At 40.0% G+C, this 24,712-nt stretch overlaps 1 protein-coding gene across 2 annotated transcripts in view; it reads left to right on the top strand.

The window, feature by feature from the left end:
- Positions 1-1,556: 1,556 nt before the first annotated feature.
- dlx1a (distal-less homeobox 1a) overlaps positions 1,557-24,712 on the top strand; it is a 34,378-nt gene continuing 11,222 nt past the window's right edge. Inside the window, exon 1 of one of the 2 annotated variants that reach the window (XM_042495163.2) lies at positions 1,557-1,686. The gene's annotated coding sequence lies outside the window, so the exon portion shown is untranslated. The remainder of the gene's footprint in view (positions 1,687-24,712) is intronic. The other variant, XM_088083252.1, reaches the window with a different exon arrangement.

Here is a 24,712-nt window from a genome sequence, read left to right on the forward strand (position 1 = left end):
ATACTGCTAGCTGATACTTAATACCTTTAGGATGTTGTACATATATAATATTTAAAAACTCACTGCAGTTAAGCCACGCAAGCGTCTTTGATAGTCTGCTAACTTGCTTACAATGATAACGCTGGCATGTTGTTTAGCAGCTATAGTGTAAACTATGGTAAATTGCACAAAATACAGATGCATACAGGGCATGGCACTTATTCTGGTGCTCTGTCCTAAACCAAAGCATTGGAAATTTTGACCTGATTAAAAGGGTTCATTCTGATGGGACCATGAATGGCTACCATCTTTCACACTTATCTATCCATTAGTTGTCCAGACAGCTTACACTGATCCAAAAATGTAGACCTGGTGGTGGCACTACAATAAACCTAAAGACAGAATGAAAAATTTAGGAGTAGACCTCAGGGGATCACCAAAAACTATTAGATTACATGGGAACGATGAATGGCTCGATACCAAAGTCCAAGCTCACAGACTTCGGGGTGCGTTCTTGTTAAATCCAAGAGGGCTTAGAGCTGTGTCACTGTCAAATGGTCAAGTGTGTGAGGGTTTTCTTGCAGACTTTTATGCACACTTTCAGTAAAAGTTCACATTTCTGCTGACTTTGCTGAAGAAGTTAATCCACAATCCATAACACTGTGAAGGGAAGCCCTGAAGTGGGGGTAAAAAATGGTAAACAAACATGGAAGAAGCTACTCATCTACAATACAAAACAGGTTTACAAGTACACATTGCTCACTTGGATCCAAGAGGGCTTAGAACTGTGTAGTTGTTTCTCCTGAGATGGCATGACTTAAAAAAAAATACATTAAAAAATGCTTGCAATAGGTGTAATCCATCAACATTACTATTTTGTTCACAAACAGGGAGCAAAAGCAAAGATAAGAATAAAATACAAAGTTCCACAAAATGTTTTGGCATCATTAGCATTTATTTATTTAAAAGGGATAATGTACACTTTAAAATGTAAATGTTACCATTGATGCACTATACCAGATGATAGTTTAGAGCTAATTCACATCTGCAGTCCCTTGGCAGGTCTAACAAAGACAGTAGAATACCATAATAATGTAAAGTTGTACAAAAAAAAACAAACACACTAGACAAACAATGCACATATTAGCGCATGGGTGTTGTGTAAAGTTGCATGTATACTTACATCTACACCCTTTCAAGACCTTTCAGCCTTTAGCTCTCAAAACACTTTCTAGGTGACAAATAAGTCTGTGAGTGTTAAGAGGCCTATATGGGCAACATTAAAATTGGGCCTATATTGATACAAATTGTGGGGTCACTCCATCAAAATGCTGAGATATTTCACAGGATAAATGAAAACTTTGACCTAACATCATTAGACAAAAGTCTTTGTCAAAAGGATTTGTCCTCCAGGGACCATGAATGTTTGTACAAATATTGTGTCAATGACTATCCATTAAACAGTTAGAGAGATGATTCAGTCTGTGTGATTTGGTATAAGCTATCATGGCTTAAATGGCTGTAAAGGTATTTATTTTATTTTATTTTATTCCACACATTCTTTTCCCTTTCAAAATCTAGCGCCTCCATTACCCACAATGCAACTCCCCCGTCAACTGTTCGACCGGGAATTCGGCTCCCGATGCGTTTGCTAGCAGCGGCTAATGTAACTTTCGCCTCAAGCGGAGATGAAGAGCGGGAGGTTCGGTAAGCTCACTTCTTTTTTAACTGAAACAGCTTTTTAAAATGTACTTACAAAGTTGCAGTCTTCGCGTAGCTTCTGTTAGAGTCGAAAACTTCTTGATACGACATACAGTAGTAGCAGTAGTTAGGTAAATTACACTGGCTGCTGCGTTAAAAATTGCTACCTTTAGCTCGCTAACGTTAGCCTAATGTAACTTCGCGTTAGGTATTCTGGATGTTGTTGTAGCCCCTTTCAGGTTTTCTCAACACTGTTTCAAAAATGGCGGTGCCAAGGGACAATCATAAAACATTAGACTATTATCAAGTATTAGACATGTCATATTTACTAGCAGTCTCTCTTTGTGTTTCCCATTATGTCACAACTGACACCTTTTTCCCAGTTGGGTTTATATTGGAAATGGTTTGTCTTTGGTGTTTTGTGTTCTTCAGATAGATATTTTATTATCATTGTGTATTGAAACACAGTAATTTCAATTTCATTTAGTAGCACGAATGAATTAATGTATTATGAAAGGAAATTGTATAAAAGTCATGGATTTACGCAATCACGTTGACAAGCATGGAAATTTCTTGAAATTAATCAAAATCATTGAACGTCTTGGAAAAGTCAAGGAATTCAGTTGCCCGTGGTGAAATTAATGTCACAGATATCATCCAGAGGTAACCTTCCACTTAGTGTAACATACCAGCGAATTTAATATGTGTCGACTTAGAGCTTCGGGATACATCATTTTAGCACCGACGTTTGAATGTGCAGTTGTCGCGTCGAAGGATGTACGATGTTTAGTGAGGCATATTAATTCAAACAACTAATTTGCTGCTCGATATTAATGGAAAATTTGCTTTCTTCTCATTTTTCTTGACTGTTACTGGCCAAATCTTCCCCTTTGAGACAGGTTAAGTGGATGTGTGACGTAGTGTGGCGGAATTTGTTATGGGAAGTCATACTCTCCTGTACAGTATGTGTGTGTGCGCGTGCATGTGTGCAGAAAAGTATCGTAACCGGGACTGCAAGTGCCACAGATATGGAGCACATGCTTTTCCGAAATTGAAATTTTACTATTTGTATTTGAAGAGTCATGGAAAAGATTTGACATTTTGTCTATGAAAATGTGTGGAAAACCCTATGAAGTTTTCAAAAAATACACTAGACATATCCTTGTTAGATTTATAACATTTTTTTACTGGGTTAGGCCCATTTTAAACAGTCTAAAGGGTGTAAAAAATAGTATTAATGATCAGTTTCATAATGGATGGTTTTACTTATTTCATCCATGGCAGGGAGTCCAACATTTTAGATCATATGGTGCCATAGCTCCTCATTAATATGGATCTCTTGTTTATTGTCATATGAGTCAAAGTGTTTTGCTTAATCTAATGTGATTAATAAATAATTTATTTCATAAAATACTTATGAATAATGCAATATAATGGGAAATATTAATTTAATTCCTCTTTTTTTTTGGTTAAACCCAATGACAGACCCCACTGGGCTCCTGTCCCCTTTATCAGTGAAAGAAATTTTTCTTTCAGTTTTTTAAGGCACTTCAGTATATTTAAATTGCTCTGTGATTGCTTGAAAATCACAATGTTCTGTTAGTGCTGTTAGTCACCTCCTGTATTCTGCTTTGAGGCCCATTATGAGGCAGTATTTTCTTTAGTATTTGTAGATATTCTCATATTCTTCCTGATCTTAAACTGATAAATGACTTGACAATGTAAAGAAAACATACATTTTTAGTAGTCATTCTTGTCAGGGCTGTAGAAACTGAACAGTTCACCACTTGAATATCACCTGAATGAGGCCTAGTATATGAGCGAGACAATATATCGATATACGTAGTCTTGTCAGTGCATAATCCCGTGCTATAGATCCCAGCTGGCCTGATTAATGCATTTTCCAGTATGTCTTTTATATTTGAGCCATTTTAGGGATGTAATTTTGTCCAGGCCCACCCTCTCACGGCTAATGCAACTTCTGATTGCCGCTGATGTTGAGTGTTACACTAATGAGTATTATGGTTTTCAATTGAAAACCTTTGTGCCACTGTATTGCCCCCGCTTGTGCAGATCACTGTGATGAATACCCATCATACTTTATGATACTTTAGCACATTGTCACTAAATGAAGGCTGCCGGGTCAATTTTCAATTTTTTCTCCCTCTTCACATGAAACAAGACAAAACCTTGGAACTCTTCACATCTCTAATTCAGATTGATTGAATCCACTCGTGGCCACAAGGGGCCTCATCTCACTGTAGTTTTCACTGCTTTTTCTGCTGTGAGTGCACATTTCACATTGCACTGCACAAGCTCAGCCGACTGACCTGCTAGTGGGAAGTGGCATTATTGTTTAGTAGGCACATGTGCTGTCTCATTAGTTCCACCAGCAGTACAAGACTGTTTAATAGAGCCATCGTCAGGTTTTTGTGCAAGATGTTGATGCACCTACTCCAGTCCTTGCATATCTGGTGTAGCGGGAGAACAAACTTGTGTGGATATGGATTGTTTGGACGATCTGCAGGCCTCTGTGCGGTTGTCAGAAGGCTGTGAAACCCCTTTTGCTCCTTCGGACCACACAGTTTAGTTTACAGAAGCTTAATTATTCTCTCCACAGTTCACACACTAAGTCTATCCTGGGCCCTCATGTCCCTTTGCACCTGTCTGCAAATACTCAAAAGTATAAAGGGGATTGTTTTAGGTGCATTTTGGGAGACACGCTCACCTTCTTTCTTGCACAGTTAGACTAGTGGCTCAGCAACCAGCAGAGTTCGAACCAAGAAATAGTCTATAGACGCATAACCGTTTTGCCACTACACTGCACTTAAAATGCAGTAATTTAACTTCAGAATAAACTGTAATTGCACAATTGTGATCCTACTTGTAACATCCTGTGATATGTTTATTTTTCATCATCAAAACTCTTTGGCTAAGTATAAAGTATTCACTTCTGATTAGAGCTTAAATGATTAGTTAATTAATCAATTTGTCAGTCGACCATGTAGGGTAATTTTTCAAGCAAAAATTGTAAACATGTTATAGTTCCAACTTTTTCAAATGTGAATATTTGCTGCTTTTCTTTGACATTACATTACAATAAATCCTATATCTCTGGATTTTGGACTGTTGGTCTGACCAACAGTTGATTAGCAGATTAATGTATAATGAAACAGGGTTCCCACTGTTCCTTGAAATAGGAATATCAAGGCCTTGAAAGTTTTTTAAAATAGACATAAATAGACATTGGTCATTGAAAGTGCTCAGATATATATAATATGGGTAGGAATACAAATAAAATATATTTTATATTATCTGCCATCAATGTAACACGTCAATTGAGAAATGTTCACACATTCAAGCCTCCCTATCTTATTGTTCTATCTTATATTGTTGTCTGTAAGCTTCTGGAAATCTGGTAGTTGTCATAAAAATTTAGTGTTGTAACAGTATTTCAACCTTGATGCATATGTCAGACTATGCCATGCTGAGGCCTTAAAAAGTCCTTCAGTTTGATGTTAAGAAGGTGTGGGGACCCTGATGAAAATAATCGTTACTCGCAGCACAACTTGTGATTTGATGCACATTTCAAAAGGTGTTTTTGAAAAGTATTTTTTATAAACTGTCAATAGCAGTTTACTTTCTTTAGATTTGTATTTTTTTTTCTGTATTTTCAGTCCAAACTAAATATTGAAGGCAGAGATCACAAAGCCATTGCATCACCTGTCTTGATCTGTCTAAAGATTGGTGTTTTTTAGATGTCATAGCAGTATATACAGTATGTCAGGTTTATATATAAAAAAACAAAGCTACATCCAGGCTGAATATTTCAGCTTATTCCCCATCTGCAGTCAAGCAGCCACTCAGGTGCAGTGGATTGAAATCTAAAGAAGGCAGCCCACTTTCTTCAGGAGTCGAGGCTATTACAGTGGATCCAGCAGTGGGCCATCAGTCGCTGCGCTTTTGTAAGGTGGACACAGTCTGTCTATTATGTTGTGTCAGAGTGGAGATGTGGGAGGTTGATTTATGTCTGAAACTGTCATGGATTTCAATCTACCCTCTCTCATTTATTTCAAAAGAAATAAAAGGGGAGTAACATCCATTAATGCTTGTATTTCCCTGCTTTTCTCTACCATGTTTGAGCAAGTTTAATCATGCAAATAATTCCATGTAACTTACATTAAAGCGGGTAGAAAGGCTTAGTGCCATTATTCTATGAAATGACAACAACAGTATCAAGCTTGGGGTGAATATTCGGTTTCACCTGTTGGCGTTTCTGCTACTGTTACCTTATGGCGCCTCTGCATCTCTCCGCTGAGACAGACAGTCAGGCAGTTCTGGACCGGAGCCCAGCTGCACTGAAGGACCTGCTGAATATGATACCTATGTGGAGGAGCTCCAACGTCTTAGCCCCCAGGTTCCCAGGAGAGAGCCGGGCAGGAAAGTTGGAGTCCTCCCCCTCTGCCGCCCCCACCCTCCCACCATCACTGCTTTTCTTATCATGTTCACATTTCTTTTGTGCTCCTTGGTTACCCACATACCCCGAGGCTACTGAGCCCCCTCTTCACCGTCAGTGAACCTGGCCGGTCCCTTTTCTCTGCTAAATGAGTCCTCTTTAAGATAATGTTTGATGCGCTGACAGCCAGAACCAAAACAGTGAAAAAGAAACCGAGTTTGACATCTTTTAATTGTGCGTCAGAAAGCAGAGATTGCGGTTTCTTGGACCGCTTTCAGATCATGCTGCTGATATGGTAATTTGCTCAAGTGAAGGATGTGATGAAAGTGGTGGTGTTGATAGTTTAGTAGAAGTCCCTGGAGTCCAGTCTGCTGGTTCCCCGCTCTGTAAACATGACATGATTCCTTTGGCGGTGCATATTTAAACCGTATTTGTTCCAGTAAATCTAAAAATAGCAGCAACAGTTGGGGTATTATTTTCAACTAAATGTTTTTACACAGGACATTTTTAATCTCCTCGATAAAAAAAACAACAACACAAATGTTCATCATGATTTAGAATAAATGGCAGATGTGCATGAAATGAACAAGTCCTGAAAATGCCATGGTTTTTCAGCAATATTCAGGGTAATTGATTTCCATCTGTGTACGACCAGAACTTGCAGTCTGTGATTACATTTGTCGGCTAAATGATTTGGGATCATGGTGCACTTTGAATCAAGCGTGTATTAAGCCAGATTTCTATTCAGACGACATAAAAATAGATCAGTTAGTGCGAATAAAGCACTGGATTTTGTTATCGTGATTGACAGTGAGCCAACAGCTGCGTGACAAAACTTGTTATTTTTGTCACAAATGATGCATGTTTGTAGAAATAATCCTGTCCTTCATTAGAGCCCGATAAAACCTTTTTTACCGCTCCCTCTTTCTCTTTGCTGTGCTTTTTTAATTGGCTTGAACACATGCAAATGGCCCAGTGAGTTTTGAGTCATCATACTACATATAATCATCAATGACTGGAACCTGCTGTGGCATTTGGTTCTCATTTACTCCATGTGCAGCACCAAAATACAACATAACATCTACCAGTTTGTTGAAAATCCATGGAGGACTAATTTTCAATGTGTGCTTTAACAGAAAATGAGTTATTAATATTTGGAAAAATGAGAAACATTCAAGTGTCAATGTGCTGCACAGCATGGAGGATTTAATTGTGAAATTATTTCTGTAGAAAAAAAAATCAACAGAAAACATTAAGAGTGGGCTTTTTGTTTTGATCTGCACATGAATGGCCGCCTTGACTAGCTGTTACTAAATCTTAACACTGACTTTTCTTGTACTGCACGACCTGCCTGCGTATTAATCTCTTAAATGAGCCGTGCTGTGGAGTTGGATGAACATGTGCTCTCCTAGATGTAGTTTTCCAATTAAAACTGTCCCATTAGGCTGTAATTGTTGCTATCTGAGGCTGGGACTTAGCCGCATGGGAGGGGAGCGAGAAGTCAGACTGAGATGGTATCTCAGTGCGGCCGAGGAGACAGGAAGCCTCTGTGTAATCTTGTCAGGTTGGAGATCGAGGCTGCGATCAAGCTGACTGGACTGAACTCCACTTGTCTGTTGCTGTTATGTAGCTTCGTAGCGAGTGCACTGAACTGCTGTGAACTGCTGTCTTTGTTGTTTCCCCAGGAGCATGGATTTCACCTAGGTGTTTACGTTTTGGAATACTATCAGCTTTGTGTATAAGGAGAGTAGAGTGTTACAATCTGGAACAAAGTGTACAATGAGTATATCTTAGGGAATATGTGGTTAGTTTACGTCATAACTCGGGCGGGTAGAATAATATCAGTAGCTAAACATGTGATGACAGGTTGTTTCTCTGCTACTAAATGGGAGCTAAGAATGTCAGCGGTTAACCACAGAGAACATTTTTGACTGGTTGAGCAGTGGCCAAAAGTGGAACTACACTGTCAGTGTTGGTTACGTGATGCCCACTGGCCCAGAGAGACTTTACCCCATTGACTTACATCGGGAAAGTGCCATCTTTAAATCAGTAAATAGTTTTTTTGTGAGCATCAAAACTCCTGTGAAACGCCTCATTTCACTATATACATTTAAGCCATCCAGTTCGCTAACATTTTCACCGCCATTCAAGCTAGTGAGGCACTAAATCGTAAGTCAGTTGCTCCACTGGTGGAGGTTACCTGCTCAGGCACACTTGGCTGCGCTTGGGCACACTTGGCTGCTGTAAGTGTCTAATGTGCATGCCCTATAGGCCAGTAGATCTGGGTATTCTACACTGATTCTACACCCAGTAAAAGAGCATTATTTGGTTCATGGGCCAATTAGCAGCTCTCATAGGAATGAACGGGGCCCCGCCCCCATGGCTGTATCCAGACTTCCTATAATACTTCCGTTGCCCACCATGCAGTCTCTCCCCAGGTTGATCAAGTGCATTAAGTGGCTCAATCTTGAAGCACAAACTCACTGTCAGCTCTGATAGCTCAGTTAGCAGTCTCAGTATGGCTAGTGGTGCTGACATAAGCCCCTTTTACACATCCTGTTTAAAGCGGCAATATTGTGCCATTGTGGTACCTCGCTATTCTGTATATAAGGTATGATCTGGTGATGGGGCGACAGAGTGGTCTTGCCTTCAAGCCGCCATGGTAGGTAACAGTGCCGTAATTCATATCTGCATAAAGAGGACAGCCAACAGGACAGGACGGGACAGAGGGCAGGATGTGTGACAATTTGACGACACGTTATATGTGCCACCCACTGCAGGAGATTTGAAAAGTAGCTGGTAACTCAAAGAAGAACCACAGTGGCCTTAAATGTCAGCAAATTTAGATAACAATGAGGTACAGGAGGGCCTTACTCTCTGAGCAGAGGATGAGATCAGCCACCATATAACAGAAACAGCAAATGATTGCTGTTGCCATGTTATGCCTTTGTTATTGTTTAGAAAGCGCTGCCAACATGTATGTCTTATGTAACACCAGAGGCCGGTGCTGTGTATTTTTCATGCCTGTCACACCTTTATGATTCTGCAGTGCCACATGCAGTTTATAATCACACACTGGAGCAGCATGCTCCTGCCGCCGTTTGGTTCTGTGTAAAAATGCAAAGGCAGCATAAAGAAGGGACATCCTGGCAGCCCTATTGTGATCTCTGTGTAAAAAGTAGTAGTATTAACAAATACTTAAGGGGTTTTGTGGCCAAAAGTAAAGCTGCTTACTCAAAGGGGCTACTTGTCAGGAGACCGGCACCGCTGGCTAGCTTCAGACCCAGGTGGTGTGCAGTGCAGAGCAGCTAACGTTAGCTAACCAGTGGAGACCGGAGGTTGGGCAGTGTGCATGTTTCCACATGCTAACGCGACTTGCCAGCTGTCATTCAGCAAAACCAACAGAATGGGATAGGCTTCTTGTATTTTTCCTTACTGTTTTTATTGTTTTTTTCTCCCTAAAAATTAAACGTTTAGTTACTGGGGAATGGGTCGGTCAATGAAAAGCAAAATCTACCGAAACTGACATCCCCAATGGGAACAAAAGCCCAGTGAGATTATGTGCAGTTTTAAAATTTCTCTTCACATGTGATGTTCTCAGTTTCGACAGCTGCCCCAGAATCACAAGTAGTGATTAAAATATTATTTGGCTGCAGGACAAGCATTATCCTTTGGGAACATTATCCTTTGCAAACAGAACGATTGAAATAATAGATGACAAAATCAAATCCAGTAGCGAAGGCCATTCAGAGTATTTCTACTAAGCTAACAGTAATGGATATGTTGGTGGGAGTGTATGCGACCTACAGTAGAATGAGAAATGCTTGGTAAACCTTAACCGTACACAAGAATCAGGGGATAGTGAGAAGACTGCTATTAAATTACACATATGTCACTCACAATAGGATAACAAAACACTCCCAGGACCCCAGTCTGAAACGCTGCAATGCTCTCACAGTGTTTTTTTCCAGCGGGCTTACTAAGTAAATAGGAATGCTGCACACAGACACACACTGACATTTGCCAGATGCTCAGTGCTAATTAGGGCCAAGTATTCCCCCTCGTATGGAGTGTGTGAGAAACCACAAGTGCACCGCTGGCCGACCTGTAAGACCTGACTGGGGCGGAGCTCTGTGTTTGTGCTCTGAAGGCTTGAGCATAACAAACTCAGGATTGTTATTCAGAGCAGGAATTTGTTGTTTCAGTTTTTGTACAGGGCGAAGCACATGAGTTCCAGTTTTCTTTGATGTAAGTTAACATTCTTTGACCAAGATCTCTGTTAATTTGGAATCCAAATAAACAGTTTACAATCTATTTAAGTTAGAGACATGAGTGCTAAATCCAGAAGCTCCAGTTCAATGCATGAGCTGATATTGCTGTGCCTCTCGACTCTGTCGTTTAAGATACTTGCATTCTCTCGGTTCAGTGCTACATGTGTGGGTGAGCTACAGCAAAACACAGGTGCTGAGAAGCAAAACGCTTTCATCTTGATGCTATTTTCAGCAGTTTACCTTTGGCACATTATCCTTTTCAGGTATGACATTCAGTGGTGGAAGAAGTATTCAGATCCTTTACGCGAGTATAATTATTAGTACCACCCTGTGAAAATACTCTGTTACAAGTAAAAGTCTTGGATTTGAAATGGTACTTAAGCAAGTATAATCAGGAAAATGTACTTAAAGTATTAAAAGTAAAAGTGCCCAATGCAGAACAAACTTCAAGGAAAAAAATACATTAAAAAAACATTAAAAAATCCCGAACCCGACACTTAATTTGCTGGGAATCAATGATTGATTGATTAATAATTGTTGCAGCTGTACTTGTATAAACTGTTTGGTAATTTAATTTGTAGCAAATATGTTTAAAAACTCTTCTCCTGTTTTTATGCAAAAATCTTAACTTGTAAAGTAACTTAAGCTAGCAGATAAATGTATTGAAGTCAAAAGTACAGTATTTCCCTCTAAAATGTAGTGGAGTAAAAGTATAAAGTAGTATGAAACGAAAATACTCAGGTAAAGTACAAGTACCTCAAATCCATACCTGAGCACAGTAATTGACTAAATGTACATCTGTACATTCCACGACTAATGACATTTATCAGTTATTATCTAGCCTCAACATTTTAAAATCTGAGCCTCTATGTGACTACAAGCTCCTAGATATATCCAAAAACCTGTCCCACCCTCTTGCATAATGACCCACTCTGCAAACCCTCCTCCACCCCCAAAATGGTGGTGGAGGGGCAATAAGCAGGAAGTGAAAGGAGACCTGAAAGCTCCAGCCACCCACAGACACACACCCCCCTCACCCCCCTACACGCCCACCCCCGTCCTTCTCACCCTGCTCTCCCAGGCTGCAGCGTGGCTCTGTGTCCTGGCTCCTGTCCAGGTTCTGGTGCTGTGATGGGGAGGGTCACGCTTTGCGTCTGACCCTGGGCCTGCATGTTGGATGTTGTTATTATTAGTGCTTCATGCCCCCCGGGCGGGCGGTCCCCAAAGCAGAAGGAACTGTCGGGCTCTGGAGAGGCTCTAGACCTGGAGAACAGCTGTGCAGGTTAGAGGATGCTGGGGCCCCCACAGTCCACTGAGAGCACCACTGCACCGGCCCGCCAGGAGGTACAACTGTTTCTGATACAGACTCACTGCACAGTCTCGTCATACACTGCTGCACAGCAGGACCAAGTACTTGATACACTGATGTAAAGGGGAAGTGCATGGTCACTGGAAACTTAAAGTATAACAAAATACATTAAGGATTTTAAGATCATATCAGAAGGATCGGTATTGGGCCTGATCATCCCATTTTTTTATTTATCGGGATCAGCTGTTTTGAGCATGTAATCCTTTGTTTATGTCCACTACACACAGGTGTCGTAAACAGAAAGCACAATTTGCGGCAGATATTCAGGCTTTAGTGTAATGCTGCTACTACATTAAGTAAAAACTGATTTGTTTTTTTTAAAATTTTCCGCGATAGTTGCTACATTACTTTAGGTGGAATTCAAATTTGTGTTTTTCATTTTAGTAAACTACTTTTACTATAATGCTGTAATAAGTGGGATTGTGTCCAATATTTTATTGATAATTTGTCAACAGTCAACAATATGACACTTCACCATGGCACCATCACTTAATGATCTTTGGCTGTTTTAGACCATTGGTTCCCAACCTTTGTCTGTGACCAGACCAGTCGCCAGGATAAAATGATGTCTTTGTTTGTTGCTGCAAACCACAGATATGTGACATTTTCACATTTCAGATTTATCATATCAATATTTTTTCAAGTGATATCATTTAGGTTGCATGTATACGAGTTGAATTGCTGGATGGTGGATGGCGTGACCCTTGCAAGACGGCTGCAAAGCAGCAGACAGCAGCAGACCAGTGTTCGAGACCACTGACATTTCCAGTCATGTATGGTGACCAAACTGGCTATTTTAAGTCAAAACATATTTTCCTAACCCTAAGCAAGTGGTTTTTGTGCCTAAACCTAACCACACGTTAACCACAGTGCTTTCACAACATAAACTTGAAACTTGAAACATAGAGAAACGTAAAGTTTCAACGTATTCATTAGATATGAAATGTGCAAGTGCAGGGAATGAATAGTACAAATATAATAAATAGTTTAGATAATTAATATTGTTGTTTTATCCAGAACATCTAACCCCTACAACTAAGTTTATCCAACATTTTAAGCTTCCCAAAGATTCATCACCCTTTATATAAACCCGAAACTCTCTGAGTCTTAAAAAGTATTTTTGAATGTATCTCTGTGTTCCAGGCTATATGCTGCATTACTCACGCACTGCAGACATATTCTTTTATTTGCGTAACCATCATTTTCTTTGTGAATGGATTGCAGCTATAGGAGAGCAAAGTGTATTTAAGAGCCTACCTTACCTTTCTACCATCTTAATTCTGCCTATTCTTGTCAGTTGTGGAGGGGGGGGGCTTCTAACTGTGTAAATAGCTCTGGAAATTGCGTGTGGCCTTTGACTGTCTCTGTAATTGCGAGACTCTTGCAGTATTTTGCTTGGCAGTCTGAGAGGTTAACCCCTGAGGGCTGGAGGCCTGGAGCTCTCCGTCTGACTGGCAGAGGGCTCCTCAAAGCCCCACTTGTTCACCTCCCAGCCCGGGCAGCTCTAAGCTGCCGCTGATCCTCTTCTAGACAAGAGGGAGAGTGGGAGGCTGTTGCATTCGGCCATGGCTGAGGCTCTGCAGGGTGAGGCCTGGAGTGTTACAGGGCCACACAGGCACACCCAGCTCCCCCTGGTTGTACCTGGGCAGTCAGTAGTGCTTGTCGCCTTGTCATCTGCACTAAACTCAGATTTTAGGCGTAATCAGATTATATGGATCCTGCTGCAGAAAGTGGTTGATCATTTCCCACAAACCTTTTTCCCATATTCCCATGTGTGCTGTTTCTGTATGTCATACAGCAGTGTTGAGAAAATGGGTATTTGGGCTGGATAGACAAATGTACAACAGATGAAAATGTTGCAATGTTTTATGTGTTTTTAGGATTATAATTTTACCCTAAAACATTGTTGAAAAGTGGAAGTCTAAAGAAGAGAGTTAGGTCAAAACGTCACTTGTGGACATTAATAAATTGCACTTAATGGAGCTACGGTGGACAGACTTTTTTCCTGTTGTTTAACCCTAAAACATCATTGCCATAGAGCTAACATAATACTTTATAACTGCAATACCCACAATCAAGCTAAATGTGTTCCTTTAGCTTAACTTTAATAACTTTGTGTATATTAAATAAAACTCTGCTATGTTTGTCAGTACTACTGTCGATATTTACATGTATATAGAAATCAAGGTTATGAATGTCCCTACTATCTTACATAAATAAAATGTAATTTGGATAGCTTAACCACACCAAATCACTCTGCAAAGCTAGTTAGCACGAGTTCAGCTGCATATTTCTTTCTCCTTCACGACTGGATTTAATGATTCATTTAGTAAAGGCATTAATGTGCTGAATTATCAAGATGTTAATTTATATTGTTCAATTACAAACAACAGCTAGGGGAGAAATCAGTGGCCTATGTAATTTTGTTTGAGTGTTAGCTAATGCTATCTATGGCTAGCTTTCACATTAGGTAGCACTTCCATTTTAGCTGTGTAGTTTGCAGTTTCTCTGAAACCAAGTACTTTTGATTTTTGGATTAGCTCCTGTGGTTAATGATCTGCAGATGGATGCACTTAGTTTGGTTAAATTAAATGCGAGTTTGATGCAGTTGTGCACTTAAATGTCAATTTAGCAATTTATACAATGTATCACTGTTCATTTACAAAAATGCTCATTACAAAGCCACAAAATGCACTCGGCAGCACAGAAAATAATGAAGAGAGAGTCCGATTAGGAAAAAACAATGTTGTGTTAAATCTTAATTCTGCTCATTAATCCTGCATTTTGAAGGGTTTCAAAACTATGGCACTGTTGATTTTGAACGTCTTCATCTTGGAAGAATTCAGGGGTCATGTTGGGGACTTGTGCAGAAGGTGCAGTCAGACATGTCTGCAGTGATGGATGATGTTGCCGTATGAAATGGTCTGTAAAGATGCAGCCTCTTTTGGAGTCACAGCAGAAATTGTAGAGAAAAGACAACATGTGCAGTTTGCTCCTTGGGTTCCCACATTGTTCTCGCCAGCTCTGCTCCCCCTGGGCCTTGAGAACGACTCTGCACACCCCAGACAAAAGTACACAGGCAGAAAAGAAATATCAAGGCACAAAAGCTCTTTATGTAATGCTGTCAAGTTGCATTGATTTTTTTTCCCGTATATTTGACAGACAACATAAAATCGTTTCTTCATGTCATGTCAAGCTGGGTCTCTGAGATCGCATCGGCTCTGCCAGTATCACTCAATTCTTTGGTAGAAGTGTTTCTTGGACTAGACATTATGGAGAGACTGTGAGTAATTCATTGGTGTGATCTTTGAACACGTTTGTTGCCTTTACACGGTGACACAAAAACAAACTGTTCCACAGAAAGTCAACCTGAGTTAGTTTTGTGACTAAACTTTGTATCCCAGACCACGAGGCGGTGTGGAGTGCAGTATCTGAGGTCGGGTCTGTTTCATCAGGGGGACAGAGGATGGATGTATTCAAGGACTGTAGCAGGAATGGGGTGCTGGTTTGTCTCTGGGTTCTTGTGGAGGATCAGCAGCTGTGTAATCAGACCTGGCTCTGACCCTACCTGTCCGGACGTTCCTCCACACCCTCCATCATGTCCATGTGTCACGCACACGTTGATGAACCACTGGTCGCGTGCAACCTCTGAGCTGGCCTGACCTGAAGTCTGATTTAGTGAGGATATGCCGCATTTACCAGCACTGTAGAAACAACTACTACAGTACATTATTCTTTTTCCTAAACATTAATCAGGGCTTTATTTAAACTCCCACTGATTTACTGCTGACAGGTGGTCAGAGCTGACCAGTAAAATGGACAGATAATAAGAACATCACAAAAATACAATAAACTTTTGAGGTACTTGTAGTTTACTTGAATATTTTACCCCTTAACATGACAGAGGAATATTGTACTTTTACTCCAATGCATTTATCTGTCAGCAGTAGCTACTGGTTACTGTACTTTGTAAACTCAGATTATACATATGATCAATAAGTATATGTATAAATATATCTGGGCGGCATGGTGGTGTCGTGGTTAGCACTGTTGCCTCACAGCGAGAGGGTCCCTGGTTCAAAACCTAGTTGGACCGGGGATCGGACTGTGGGCGGGGGCCCTTCTGTGCGAAGTTTGCATGTGTCTGCGTGGGTTCTCCCCGGGGTCTCTGTCTTCCTCCCACAGTCCAAAGACATGCAGGTCAGGTTGATTGGTGACTCTAAATTGCCCTTAGGTGTGACTGTGAGCATGTATGGTTGTCTGCCCTGCGATAGTCTGGCGAGCTGTCCAGGGTGTTTCCCGCCTTCCGCCCGATGACAGCTGGGATTGGCTCCAGCTCCAGCCCCCCGCGACCCTTACGAGGACAAGCAGTTATAGAAAATGACTGAAAATGACTGATAAATATATCTGCTGAACTTAATTAAGCAGCAGCTGCCACAAAACCCCACACACCATAAATTAAAACGCAGTCTGATATTGTCTATTTATGTTATTTACCAAAGTTTTTGGTAAATAACGTTTCATTTCAGCTCAGTGCGAGAGTCTTATGTTTTCCTTTCCTCTTTAATGCATGGTGTTTCTCCGCCCCACTCGGACAGAGCAGAGGAGACCAGTACGCAGCTTACTAAAGCCACTCTCACCACTGTGAAGTGGAACAAAAGCCTTGCAAGCAAAAAGCCAACATGGCTTATTTATTAATGAACTGTAATCTGCCCAAAAGATGTGCAGATGACTAAAATAAACACTAAACAGAATACAGATAGTTCATGTTACTGAGACGCAGGCTGCAACATAGCAACAAACACTGGACTTTAATAGGGCCAGAGACATTCCCTCGAGACAGCAAGGAAGCCAACAAGATAGAAGGGGGGTCATCAGAATAAACAATAATAACTAACTAACATGGATGTAGATATTTTTGTATTAACTTTAAAGAAGCCTTCTTAAAGTGTGCACTGTGCAGCTGTATTATCTAGGAAAACAAAAGTATTGAATCGGGACTCAGTATCGACAGATATTCTATATTAAATGACTCACATCAGGCTAAGGGGCAAAATAACGTGATCGGGACATCCCTAGTCCCCCCAATATTGGAATAAAACTACACCCTTGTGTAGTATTAATATAAATGTCATTCATTAGGAATGAAAGACTTTCACTTGTATTTTTACGTTGTAATAGCCTATTGCTACTTTAGCTGAAGTAAAGGATTTGAGTACGTCTCAAAACCCTGCTGTCTAATAAAGAACCACATTACCTGCTGACATTGTTTATCTGCCGATTGAGTTGAATGTGACACAATAGAGGAAGCAGCCAGTGTCAGACATGTGGATGCTCTGTGGTCCCTGTTGAGAACACTAAGCTCTGTATTTGCACTCCTCTCACTGAGGATAACAGCCTCTCCAGCCCAGGTTAGGAGTGGGGCTCCCTGCAGCTGCTGTCTCTGAGGCTGATTAGTGCGGTGATGAGCGAATGAGGGCCAGGGGAGCCACGCACACACACTCTGAAAGGGTTAAGCAGCCGGTTAGGGAGGAGACCTGCTCTGTGTCCAGGATGTTGAGTGCTGCAGCACGATGGTGTGCTGTTACACTGCATGAGGCCTCGGCTCCACTTGGGTTCTGATTGGGCCTGTAAGATCACAGCCACCAACCCCCCTTGCCAGCCCCCTCCTCCCTGAGGGTTTCTCTCTCCACATCCTCCCTGCTGATTATCACCACTGCCAGAGCTGACTCTTGCACTCCAGCTGCTGTCCACACTCTGGCTCTGGGGCTAATTTAACCAGGCTGCATGGAGGGAGAAAACTTTCTCACACAGAAAACCTGAAGAAGCAGAGCTGCTGCACAGTAAAGCTCCTCCCAGGCTTTAGCTTGTTGCCCTCCATCAAGCTCACTATAAAATATGACGAGTCATATATGTCATATTTTAAATAATCTTGGAAATCGTTTGCTTTGAAAAAGAAATGTAAATATAATAACTATTAGTCTTATTTATGGTTACTTTATACCTAATTAAGTTTACTCAAGATTTAGCTGTATTTACTTAATTTTGTGAAGTTGTTGCAACCTAAAAATAACAAGTTAAATTACCTTGTTCTTTCTAAGAGTTAGAAATTTCAGTAAACAGAGTTAGTCTGACTTAACTTAATCATGATAAGAGGATTGAGAAAAACAAATGTGATTGAATAGATTCTAAGTTGATAAAACTTTGAAAGACTGATTTTATTAAAATTGTCATTTTTAAGTTGCAATGACTTTGAAAAATTAAGTAAATATGACTTAATTTAAAACTTATCCTAACAAATACACTGTAAAATCTAACAAGTTGAGGAAACTGATTGACATAAAAATGTAAGTATAACATTAGTCTTAATTTATGTTTACTTTATATCTAATTGTTAAGTTTACTTGAATTTTAGTTATATTTACTTAATTTTGTGAAGTTTCTATCATATTTGTATTTTCTTGAGCATGTGAATAAAAAAGAACTTGCAAATCTCCTAACTTTAGCATAGGCAAAATCTTCTCTGTCATGATCAAGTTAGGTCAGCCCAAATTGATTTACTGAAGTTGCTAACACTTAGATAGAACAAGGTAATTTCACTTGTCATTTTTAAACAGCTTTAAAAAAATAAGTAAATACAGCTAAATTTTGAGTAAACCTAACACATAGATATAAAGTAAATAAATGTAGACTAATAGTTATATTTACTCTTTAAAGGCAATTGGTTTCCAAGATTATTTCAGGTAGGATCAACTTTTCAGATTTTACAGTGTAGACATGAAGTAAAGAAAATAGTTATATTTACTTACTGTTTTTAAGGCAATCAGTTTCCTAGATTTTTTTTTTTTTTTCCAATAAAGACAACTTGTCAGATTTTACAGTGCTGCTGATGCTCACTACAAAAAAAACCTGCTCCGCTAACACTGCATGCCTTTCCGTCAGGCTTTCCCCGGTGGCACGTTTAAACAATATCCAGAGCTGCATATGATCAGAACAAGGTCACAGTCCGCTTTGCTTGGGAATATTTCATCAGTGCAAAATAGACAGCAGAGGTTCCCCTGCAGACCAACATGTGTTGCTCTCTGCAGGTGTTTCCTCTGAGCAAAGTGAGGGCAGAGTGCTGCCTTCACTGTCCAAGAGGTGACTTTCAACAGTCATCTTCAATGTGAAACTCAATCCTTAAGCTCTTAATATAAAACACACACGTGCAATATCTCACTAGCTACTGTACATCAAAGCATTGTGTTTTCATCATAATACAACCGTGGATAACAAAGGTGAATGGTGTTGGAGTTGGGAAGATTGACACCTTATTTTTTCCAAGAAAAGATGACTGTGGCTGGAAAGTGAGTTTGAGTTTTGTCCCTGAATGATAGCAATTCTGCATTAGGGTATTTCGAGTTATTGTTATTTGATAGAAGCAAAGGCTGAATAATTCACACAAACATTGTCACAAGACGGAGCTGCGAAAACATCTATTTGACTTTGTGAGGCTGCAAGGGACAAAAACATAGTAATTGACCAGTCGAACAAGTGACTTTGGAGCAGGACAAAAGAGGTGGATCTCGATGAAGAGGGGAATCAGAATCAAGTGTCGCCTTAAGATTTCTGACAGAAACATTTAAATTTGAAATGTTGCTTGCAGAAAATGCTCACTCATATTAAAACCAACTTCTCAGATCCATCGTTAAAATTTTAATCACAGATTTTGACCCTAAAAATGCAGTGTACAAAATATTATGGTTTGCATTTGTATTAAATTCTGTTATACAGTTCAAACAATGTGCAGACTATAAAAATTAGGTGTATCCTCTGCCCTGGCAAAAAGCCATAAGCTACTTGGACTCGTGCCAGGCACTCTCGGAGTAAAGCCTTGTCTTACTTGTGAGTGTGTGCCAAAGCAGCATTATGTGAGTGTTGATGGGGAGAGTCCTCTGTCAGCCTGCGGGGGCTCCGGTGTCTTTCTGCAGGGCTGTCCTGGGTCGCACGATTGGGCTGAGAGGGCAAGACGCTGCCCCAAATTCCCCTCCTCCTCTGCCGACCCCGTCATGTTAAATGGAAGCATTGTGACTGCAGACCTGCTCTCATCTTCATGTACACTTTCTTTTTTCCTCCTTCTCCCAGTACATAATGACCCCAGACTATGTGACGACAGGCATTGTATCCGACCGGGCCGACCACATAGAAATTAAAGATGAGGATCTTATTCAGAGGCAGCTGCAGGTCTTTCTCTGCCGTATGGTGTCTCCGGGTCCAGAGATACATAAGGTGTGAGGGTATATGTGCATCCGTTGTTTGTTGTTTAATGTTTATTAAATCACTTTATACATTCTGATTTAGTGGGTGGTCCCCCGTGTTGGTGCAAACATTGAGCCAGGTGGCAACAATTGATTAAATGAAATTTCTGCCCAGAGCAAGAATTAAATTATGGCATTAGATCTGTAATATGATGCATTCATGCCTCCAATTGTAGAACTGTGCAAGTGATATTGTTATAGTATGAATTCCTTTGATTGAGCTTATTTATGTGATTTTAGACATGTTAGGAGGCGAAGAGGTTTCACATGGGAGATTTTCAATATCACATCTGTTCAGGGTGCATAGTTTGAATATCAATGTATATTTCCTAATCACACACATTAAATATACTGTAGAGGCAACAATTAGAAAACATGCATCATTTATTAAGCTTAAAATCATTCAGATAAACTGTCCAGAAAAAATTGCACTTTTTCTCTGTTTCTTCTTTTCTGCTGAAATTTCCTTCCATCAGACCTTACAGCGAACAATGCAGTCACACTACACCTGACAGGTATTTAATCTCTTGTAGCCCATTTTATCCGGGAATTCCCCTCTCTTACAATTATGAAGTGCAATTTAGAAATCAAACCCAGGAGCCATGTTCGCTGGCAGAGCAGTTATGAGAAGATCCCTTCTTTTTTCTTCCGACACAATTTAACTAGAACGCTTCAACAACTCACACAGCAAACACACAACCTTTTGTGCACAAGTCCTGAAACATTTCCTTGACATGAGGATGATGTTTTGTTTCTGAAGAAGTGATTTCGTCATGATGAAAAGCAATGACAGAGAGACATGTGGGTTTATATCACAAAGATAGCATTGTGTGAATTCTTAATATAGCTTTAATATCTATTGTTATGAGGTAGTTTTGACATCTTTAATGTGACTGTGAGAGAACCGACGGTAATGTCAGAATTATTACTGTTTTTTGCAGCTACTATTTGAATGAACGAATTAAACACATTCTACCAGCTTCGATGGTTATTCTTCAAAGTCGATCTGACCGCAGAGATAGCATCTTAAGTCCCAGGAGGCAATTAAAAAGAAATCAACTTGTTTGTGTTGTCTGCGATTTTTCCGTGTTTATTTTGAGCTTTCTTGGAAACTCCCATTTTTTAATTACACCAAATGCTTATTTTAGACTTTTTTTTTTTTACCAGTTTCCACTGGTCTACAAAATGCTGTAGAGATGCTATCAACAATGATGTCAGTGTGGCTATTTCTGCCTCACATATACACTGATCTAGTGCATGTATAAATAATTCACATAAGGTCATGCTTTGATCCTCTGATACAGCCTCTCAGATTGCCAGTGGTGGCAGGAAAACCAGTAGATTGAAAATGAGGAATGCATCAAGGGGTGTGCTGTTTACTTGTAGCGCAGGCAGCTGGTTAGCCACCCCTCTGCCATTTTACACCCCCCTCCCTCGCTTTTCAATTCCAGCCAGACCCCAGGCTCGGCCACTAACTGGGGGCTGGAATATTGTGCACTGGGGATCAATGCGGCCCTGAGTGAAATGTCAACTGTGGCCCTGCGATGTGTCAGGCTGTGAGGGAGTTGTAATGGCTATTGATCCACTGTGCGCTTAATGCAGAGCTGCCCCGCCACGACGCGAGCCAGCTGCAGCAGAAAGATATATGTATGAGATGAGCTAAAACTGAGAAAATAGAAAAGAAAGAGCCCACAGTTTTGTCCCCCTCCTCACATCCCTCCCTCTCTGGCTGCAGATTGATCTTCCTCTTCCTGCTGATTCTAACTGGGGTCTGTCATTATCTTACTCTGTCATTAGGGGCTCCATTGACAGCCTTGGCCTGTCTGTGTCACTCTATTGAGACAGCAACACTTTTCCCATGCAGTGTTCCCTACATTTATTAAAATCTCTGACAGCCTTGTCTTAGCTTTCTCCATAGATGGCTGAGCTTCAGGCAGCGGTGCAGCGGTGTAATTGGAAGACGAAGCTCTCTGTTCCTGGCTAGTAATATCAGTGAGGTACAGCTGTAGGTCAGACTGGTTTATATCAGAGTGCTGGCGATGAAGAACAAAATAAGACCACCTCTGTCTAAGGGTCAGTGTCTGAGCAATAGTATAGACCCTACATTTATGCTTGTATCTGTAAATCACGTGTGTGTTAGCTGAAAGAATGGTAGGCCTCTAAAATTTTGGGGGAGAACTCCCGATGATTTGGTTCTAATCTAAGAGACAGTGTAAAGAAATCAAATATTTACACAAAAAATATGGATTTGTGTGCACCATAGGTCATAAAGGTCATTCTGACAGCAATCATGTATCTACATTTGGGCTGATATATGTGGTGTGTTCATTTGGGATTGTGTTTACTTTGTTCATGACATAAGTCCATATGAACGCCCTGCTAATGTGGTAATTATGACCTCATAAGGGGAAATTTTCTGGAAGCTTAGAGCTCACGAAGTGTGATGACATTTTCAGAAATGGTGCGAGCTACAGACTCTGATTCTTCGGCTATATTGTCACTCTAGTTGTATAGAGTTGTTGTCATAGTATTCATAATATGTCTGAGGAAAATCTCGATATTCCCAACGGCCTCATCGTTTTCCTCTGACACTAAGCCTTTGCTTTACCTGCATTACGTGTCTTGCCAGCTTAATTTTTTGCCTCAGTAGCATCTCTATGCTGACAGAAGCATCCACGTCGCTGTTGCCTAGCAGCTATGCTCTCATGACTTTATCACTTGAACGCCATATTGTGTACATGGATTCCCATGACGTAACTACGAGTTCCACTCGAAAGCAGCACTACTCCTTTAAGTGTCCTTTATGTTGGCTGGTGGCACTATAGGGTAGAATCAAAAGTTTCAGACAACAACGAACGAGGCGACGGTGGAGGAGGTTGTAATAATGTAGCTTTTAAAGGAGGCAGCGTCGTAGACGACGGCGATCTGTGAGGCCATTAAATGTATCGCAACATGTGGGCAAAGAATTCTTTTCCCTAAGTCACTGACTTGTTCCATTCCAACATTTTCTTAAATGTTATTGTTGTCTCCTGTGGCCATATCCCACTTGTAATGGGCTACACAGCCCTCACGATTTCCGCTGGTACTGCTCCGTATCAACCACATCAGTAAGCTTTAAGAAAAAATGCACAAATTAGGATGAAATTAATGCAGAATACAGACAGAGGGCTCCATCAGTGTCCATACACGTATCTAACATTAAGAATAAATTAGCCTTTAATCTCCTCATTGAAGTCAGCTAGAAGCTATTAGGATGAATATGTAAGAAACAGATTAGATGGATCTTTGGATCAGTGACTTAACGCTACTTTCACTTTATTCTTCATCTCAACAGAAAGCTGACCTACAGTAAATGTGTCAAAATGCATCATATAAGATGAGAGTGACACCTCTTGGTTTAAAAGTACAACAAAATAAGTCAATTTTATTTAGATAAAATCACAAATTGCATATTTTCCCATTTGTACCACATACAAAACACTACCTATAGACTCAACTGAGGAGCATGTAAAAATGAAATAAAGTATGTAAAATTGACCATAGATATACATTTAAGAGATCTACAAGACCACAGAAACATGTAATTTTAGTGCTTTGTTTTTGCATTATGCACAGCATCACATGCATCACGGATGTACAGAAATGATTGGGGTGACGAGGTAAGCTGAAAGTTACTTGTCAGGTTCTTAAAAAGTAAAACCTCTGGCATTTTTCATATTTTCATTGGACCACCATTTCGACTCAGATAAAGATTTGGTGACACTTTGTTGAAATAGTCCACCCACAGATATTTGATAGGGTATTTGTAACATTTCAGTAATTTTTAGAGATTTAACAATTCAGGTGTTTTGCTTTATACTGTAGATGTTCAACAGATTACCTAAAGTGTATATTTGACAATTCATGAACACATCTACATACTCTCAGAAATATATTCACTCAACTTATGCAGCATAGGTTGAGTGAATAGTTCAAGTTCAACTAAATTATTCAGAGAATATTTTGGTGTTCATGAGTTGCTACACACTGTGAACTCTCTAGATAAACATCTATGCACAAAGTGAAACAGCTGAATTGTTGAATCTCAACTAAAAAACTGTGGAAATGAAATACTCTTCTCTGTAAGTGAACTATCCAAATAAAGCGTTGCCAAAGATTCCAACACCCCCTCTCTAATATAAACAATAGTGCATTATTGACTTTATTTGTTTGCCATTAAGCCTTTAAAACATGGGCAAACTGGCCTGATTTCTTTTAAACCTGTTTGGAGAAGTACAAGAAAATAACCTGAAAATTTACACACAAAAAAACAAACAAACAAAGCGGAAATAAAAACAAATTTAAAAAGAGAAATAACCTATAAAAATTCTGCTTTACAACATTACAAACATTAGAATTATATCAATAAATAATAACTAATGTGAACATTTTTAATTATGATAATTAGAAATATATTTCTTTGGGGAAAAAAATTCCCTGTTCTAAAAAATAATAATTTTCTTAATCTGCAAATTTCTTGCAATTTGGGGGACATTTCTTACCAAATTGCTCATTGCCTTTTTTGGATGTATTTGAAAGAAATGTTCTCAGGTTTCAGAGGTTTAAATACTTTTGATGATGTACTGCTATTTAAAACTTA

The sequence above is a fragment of the Plectropomus leopardus genome, chromosome 10 (genome assembly GCF_026936395.1).
Source record: "Plectropomus leopardus strain MGB_pleo_1.0 chromosome 10, ASM2693639v1, whole genome shotgun sequence".
In the NCBI taxonomy this organism is placed as follows: domain Eukaryota; kingdom Metazoa; phylum Chordata; class Actinopteri; order Perciformes; family Serranidae; genus Plectropomus; species Plectropomus leopardus.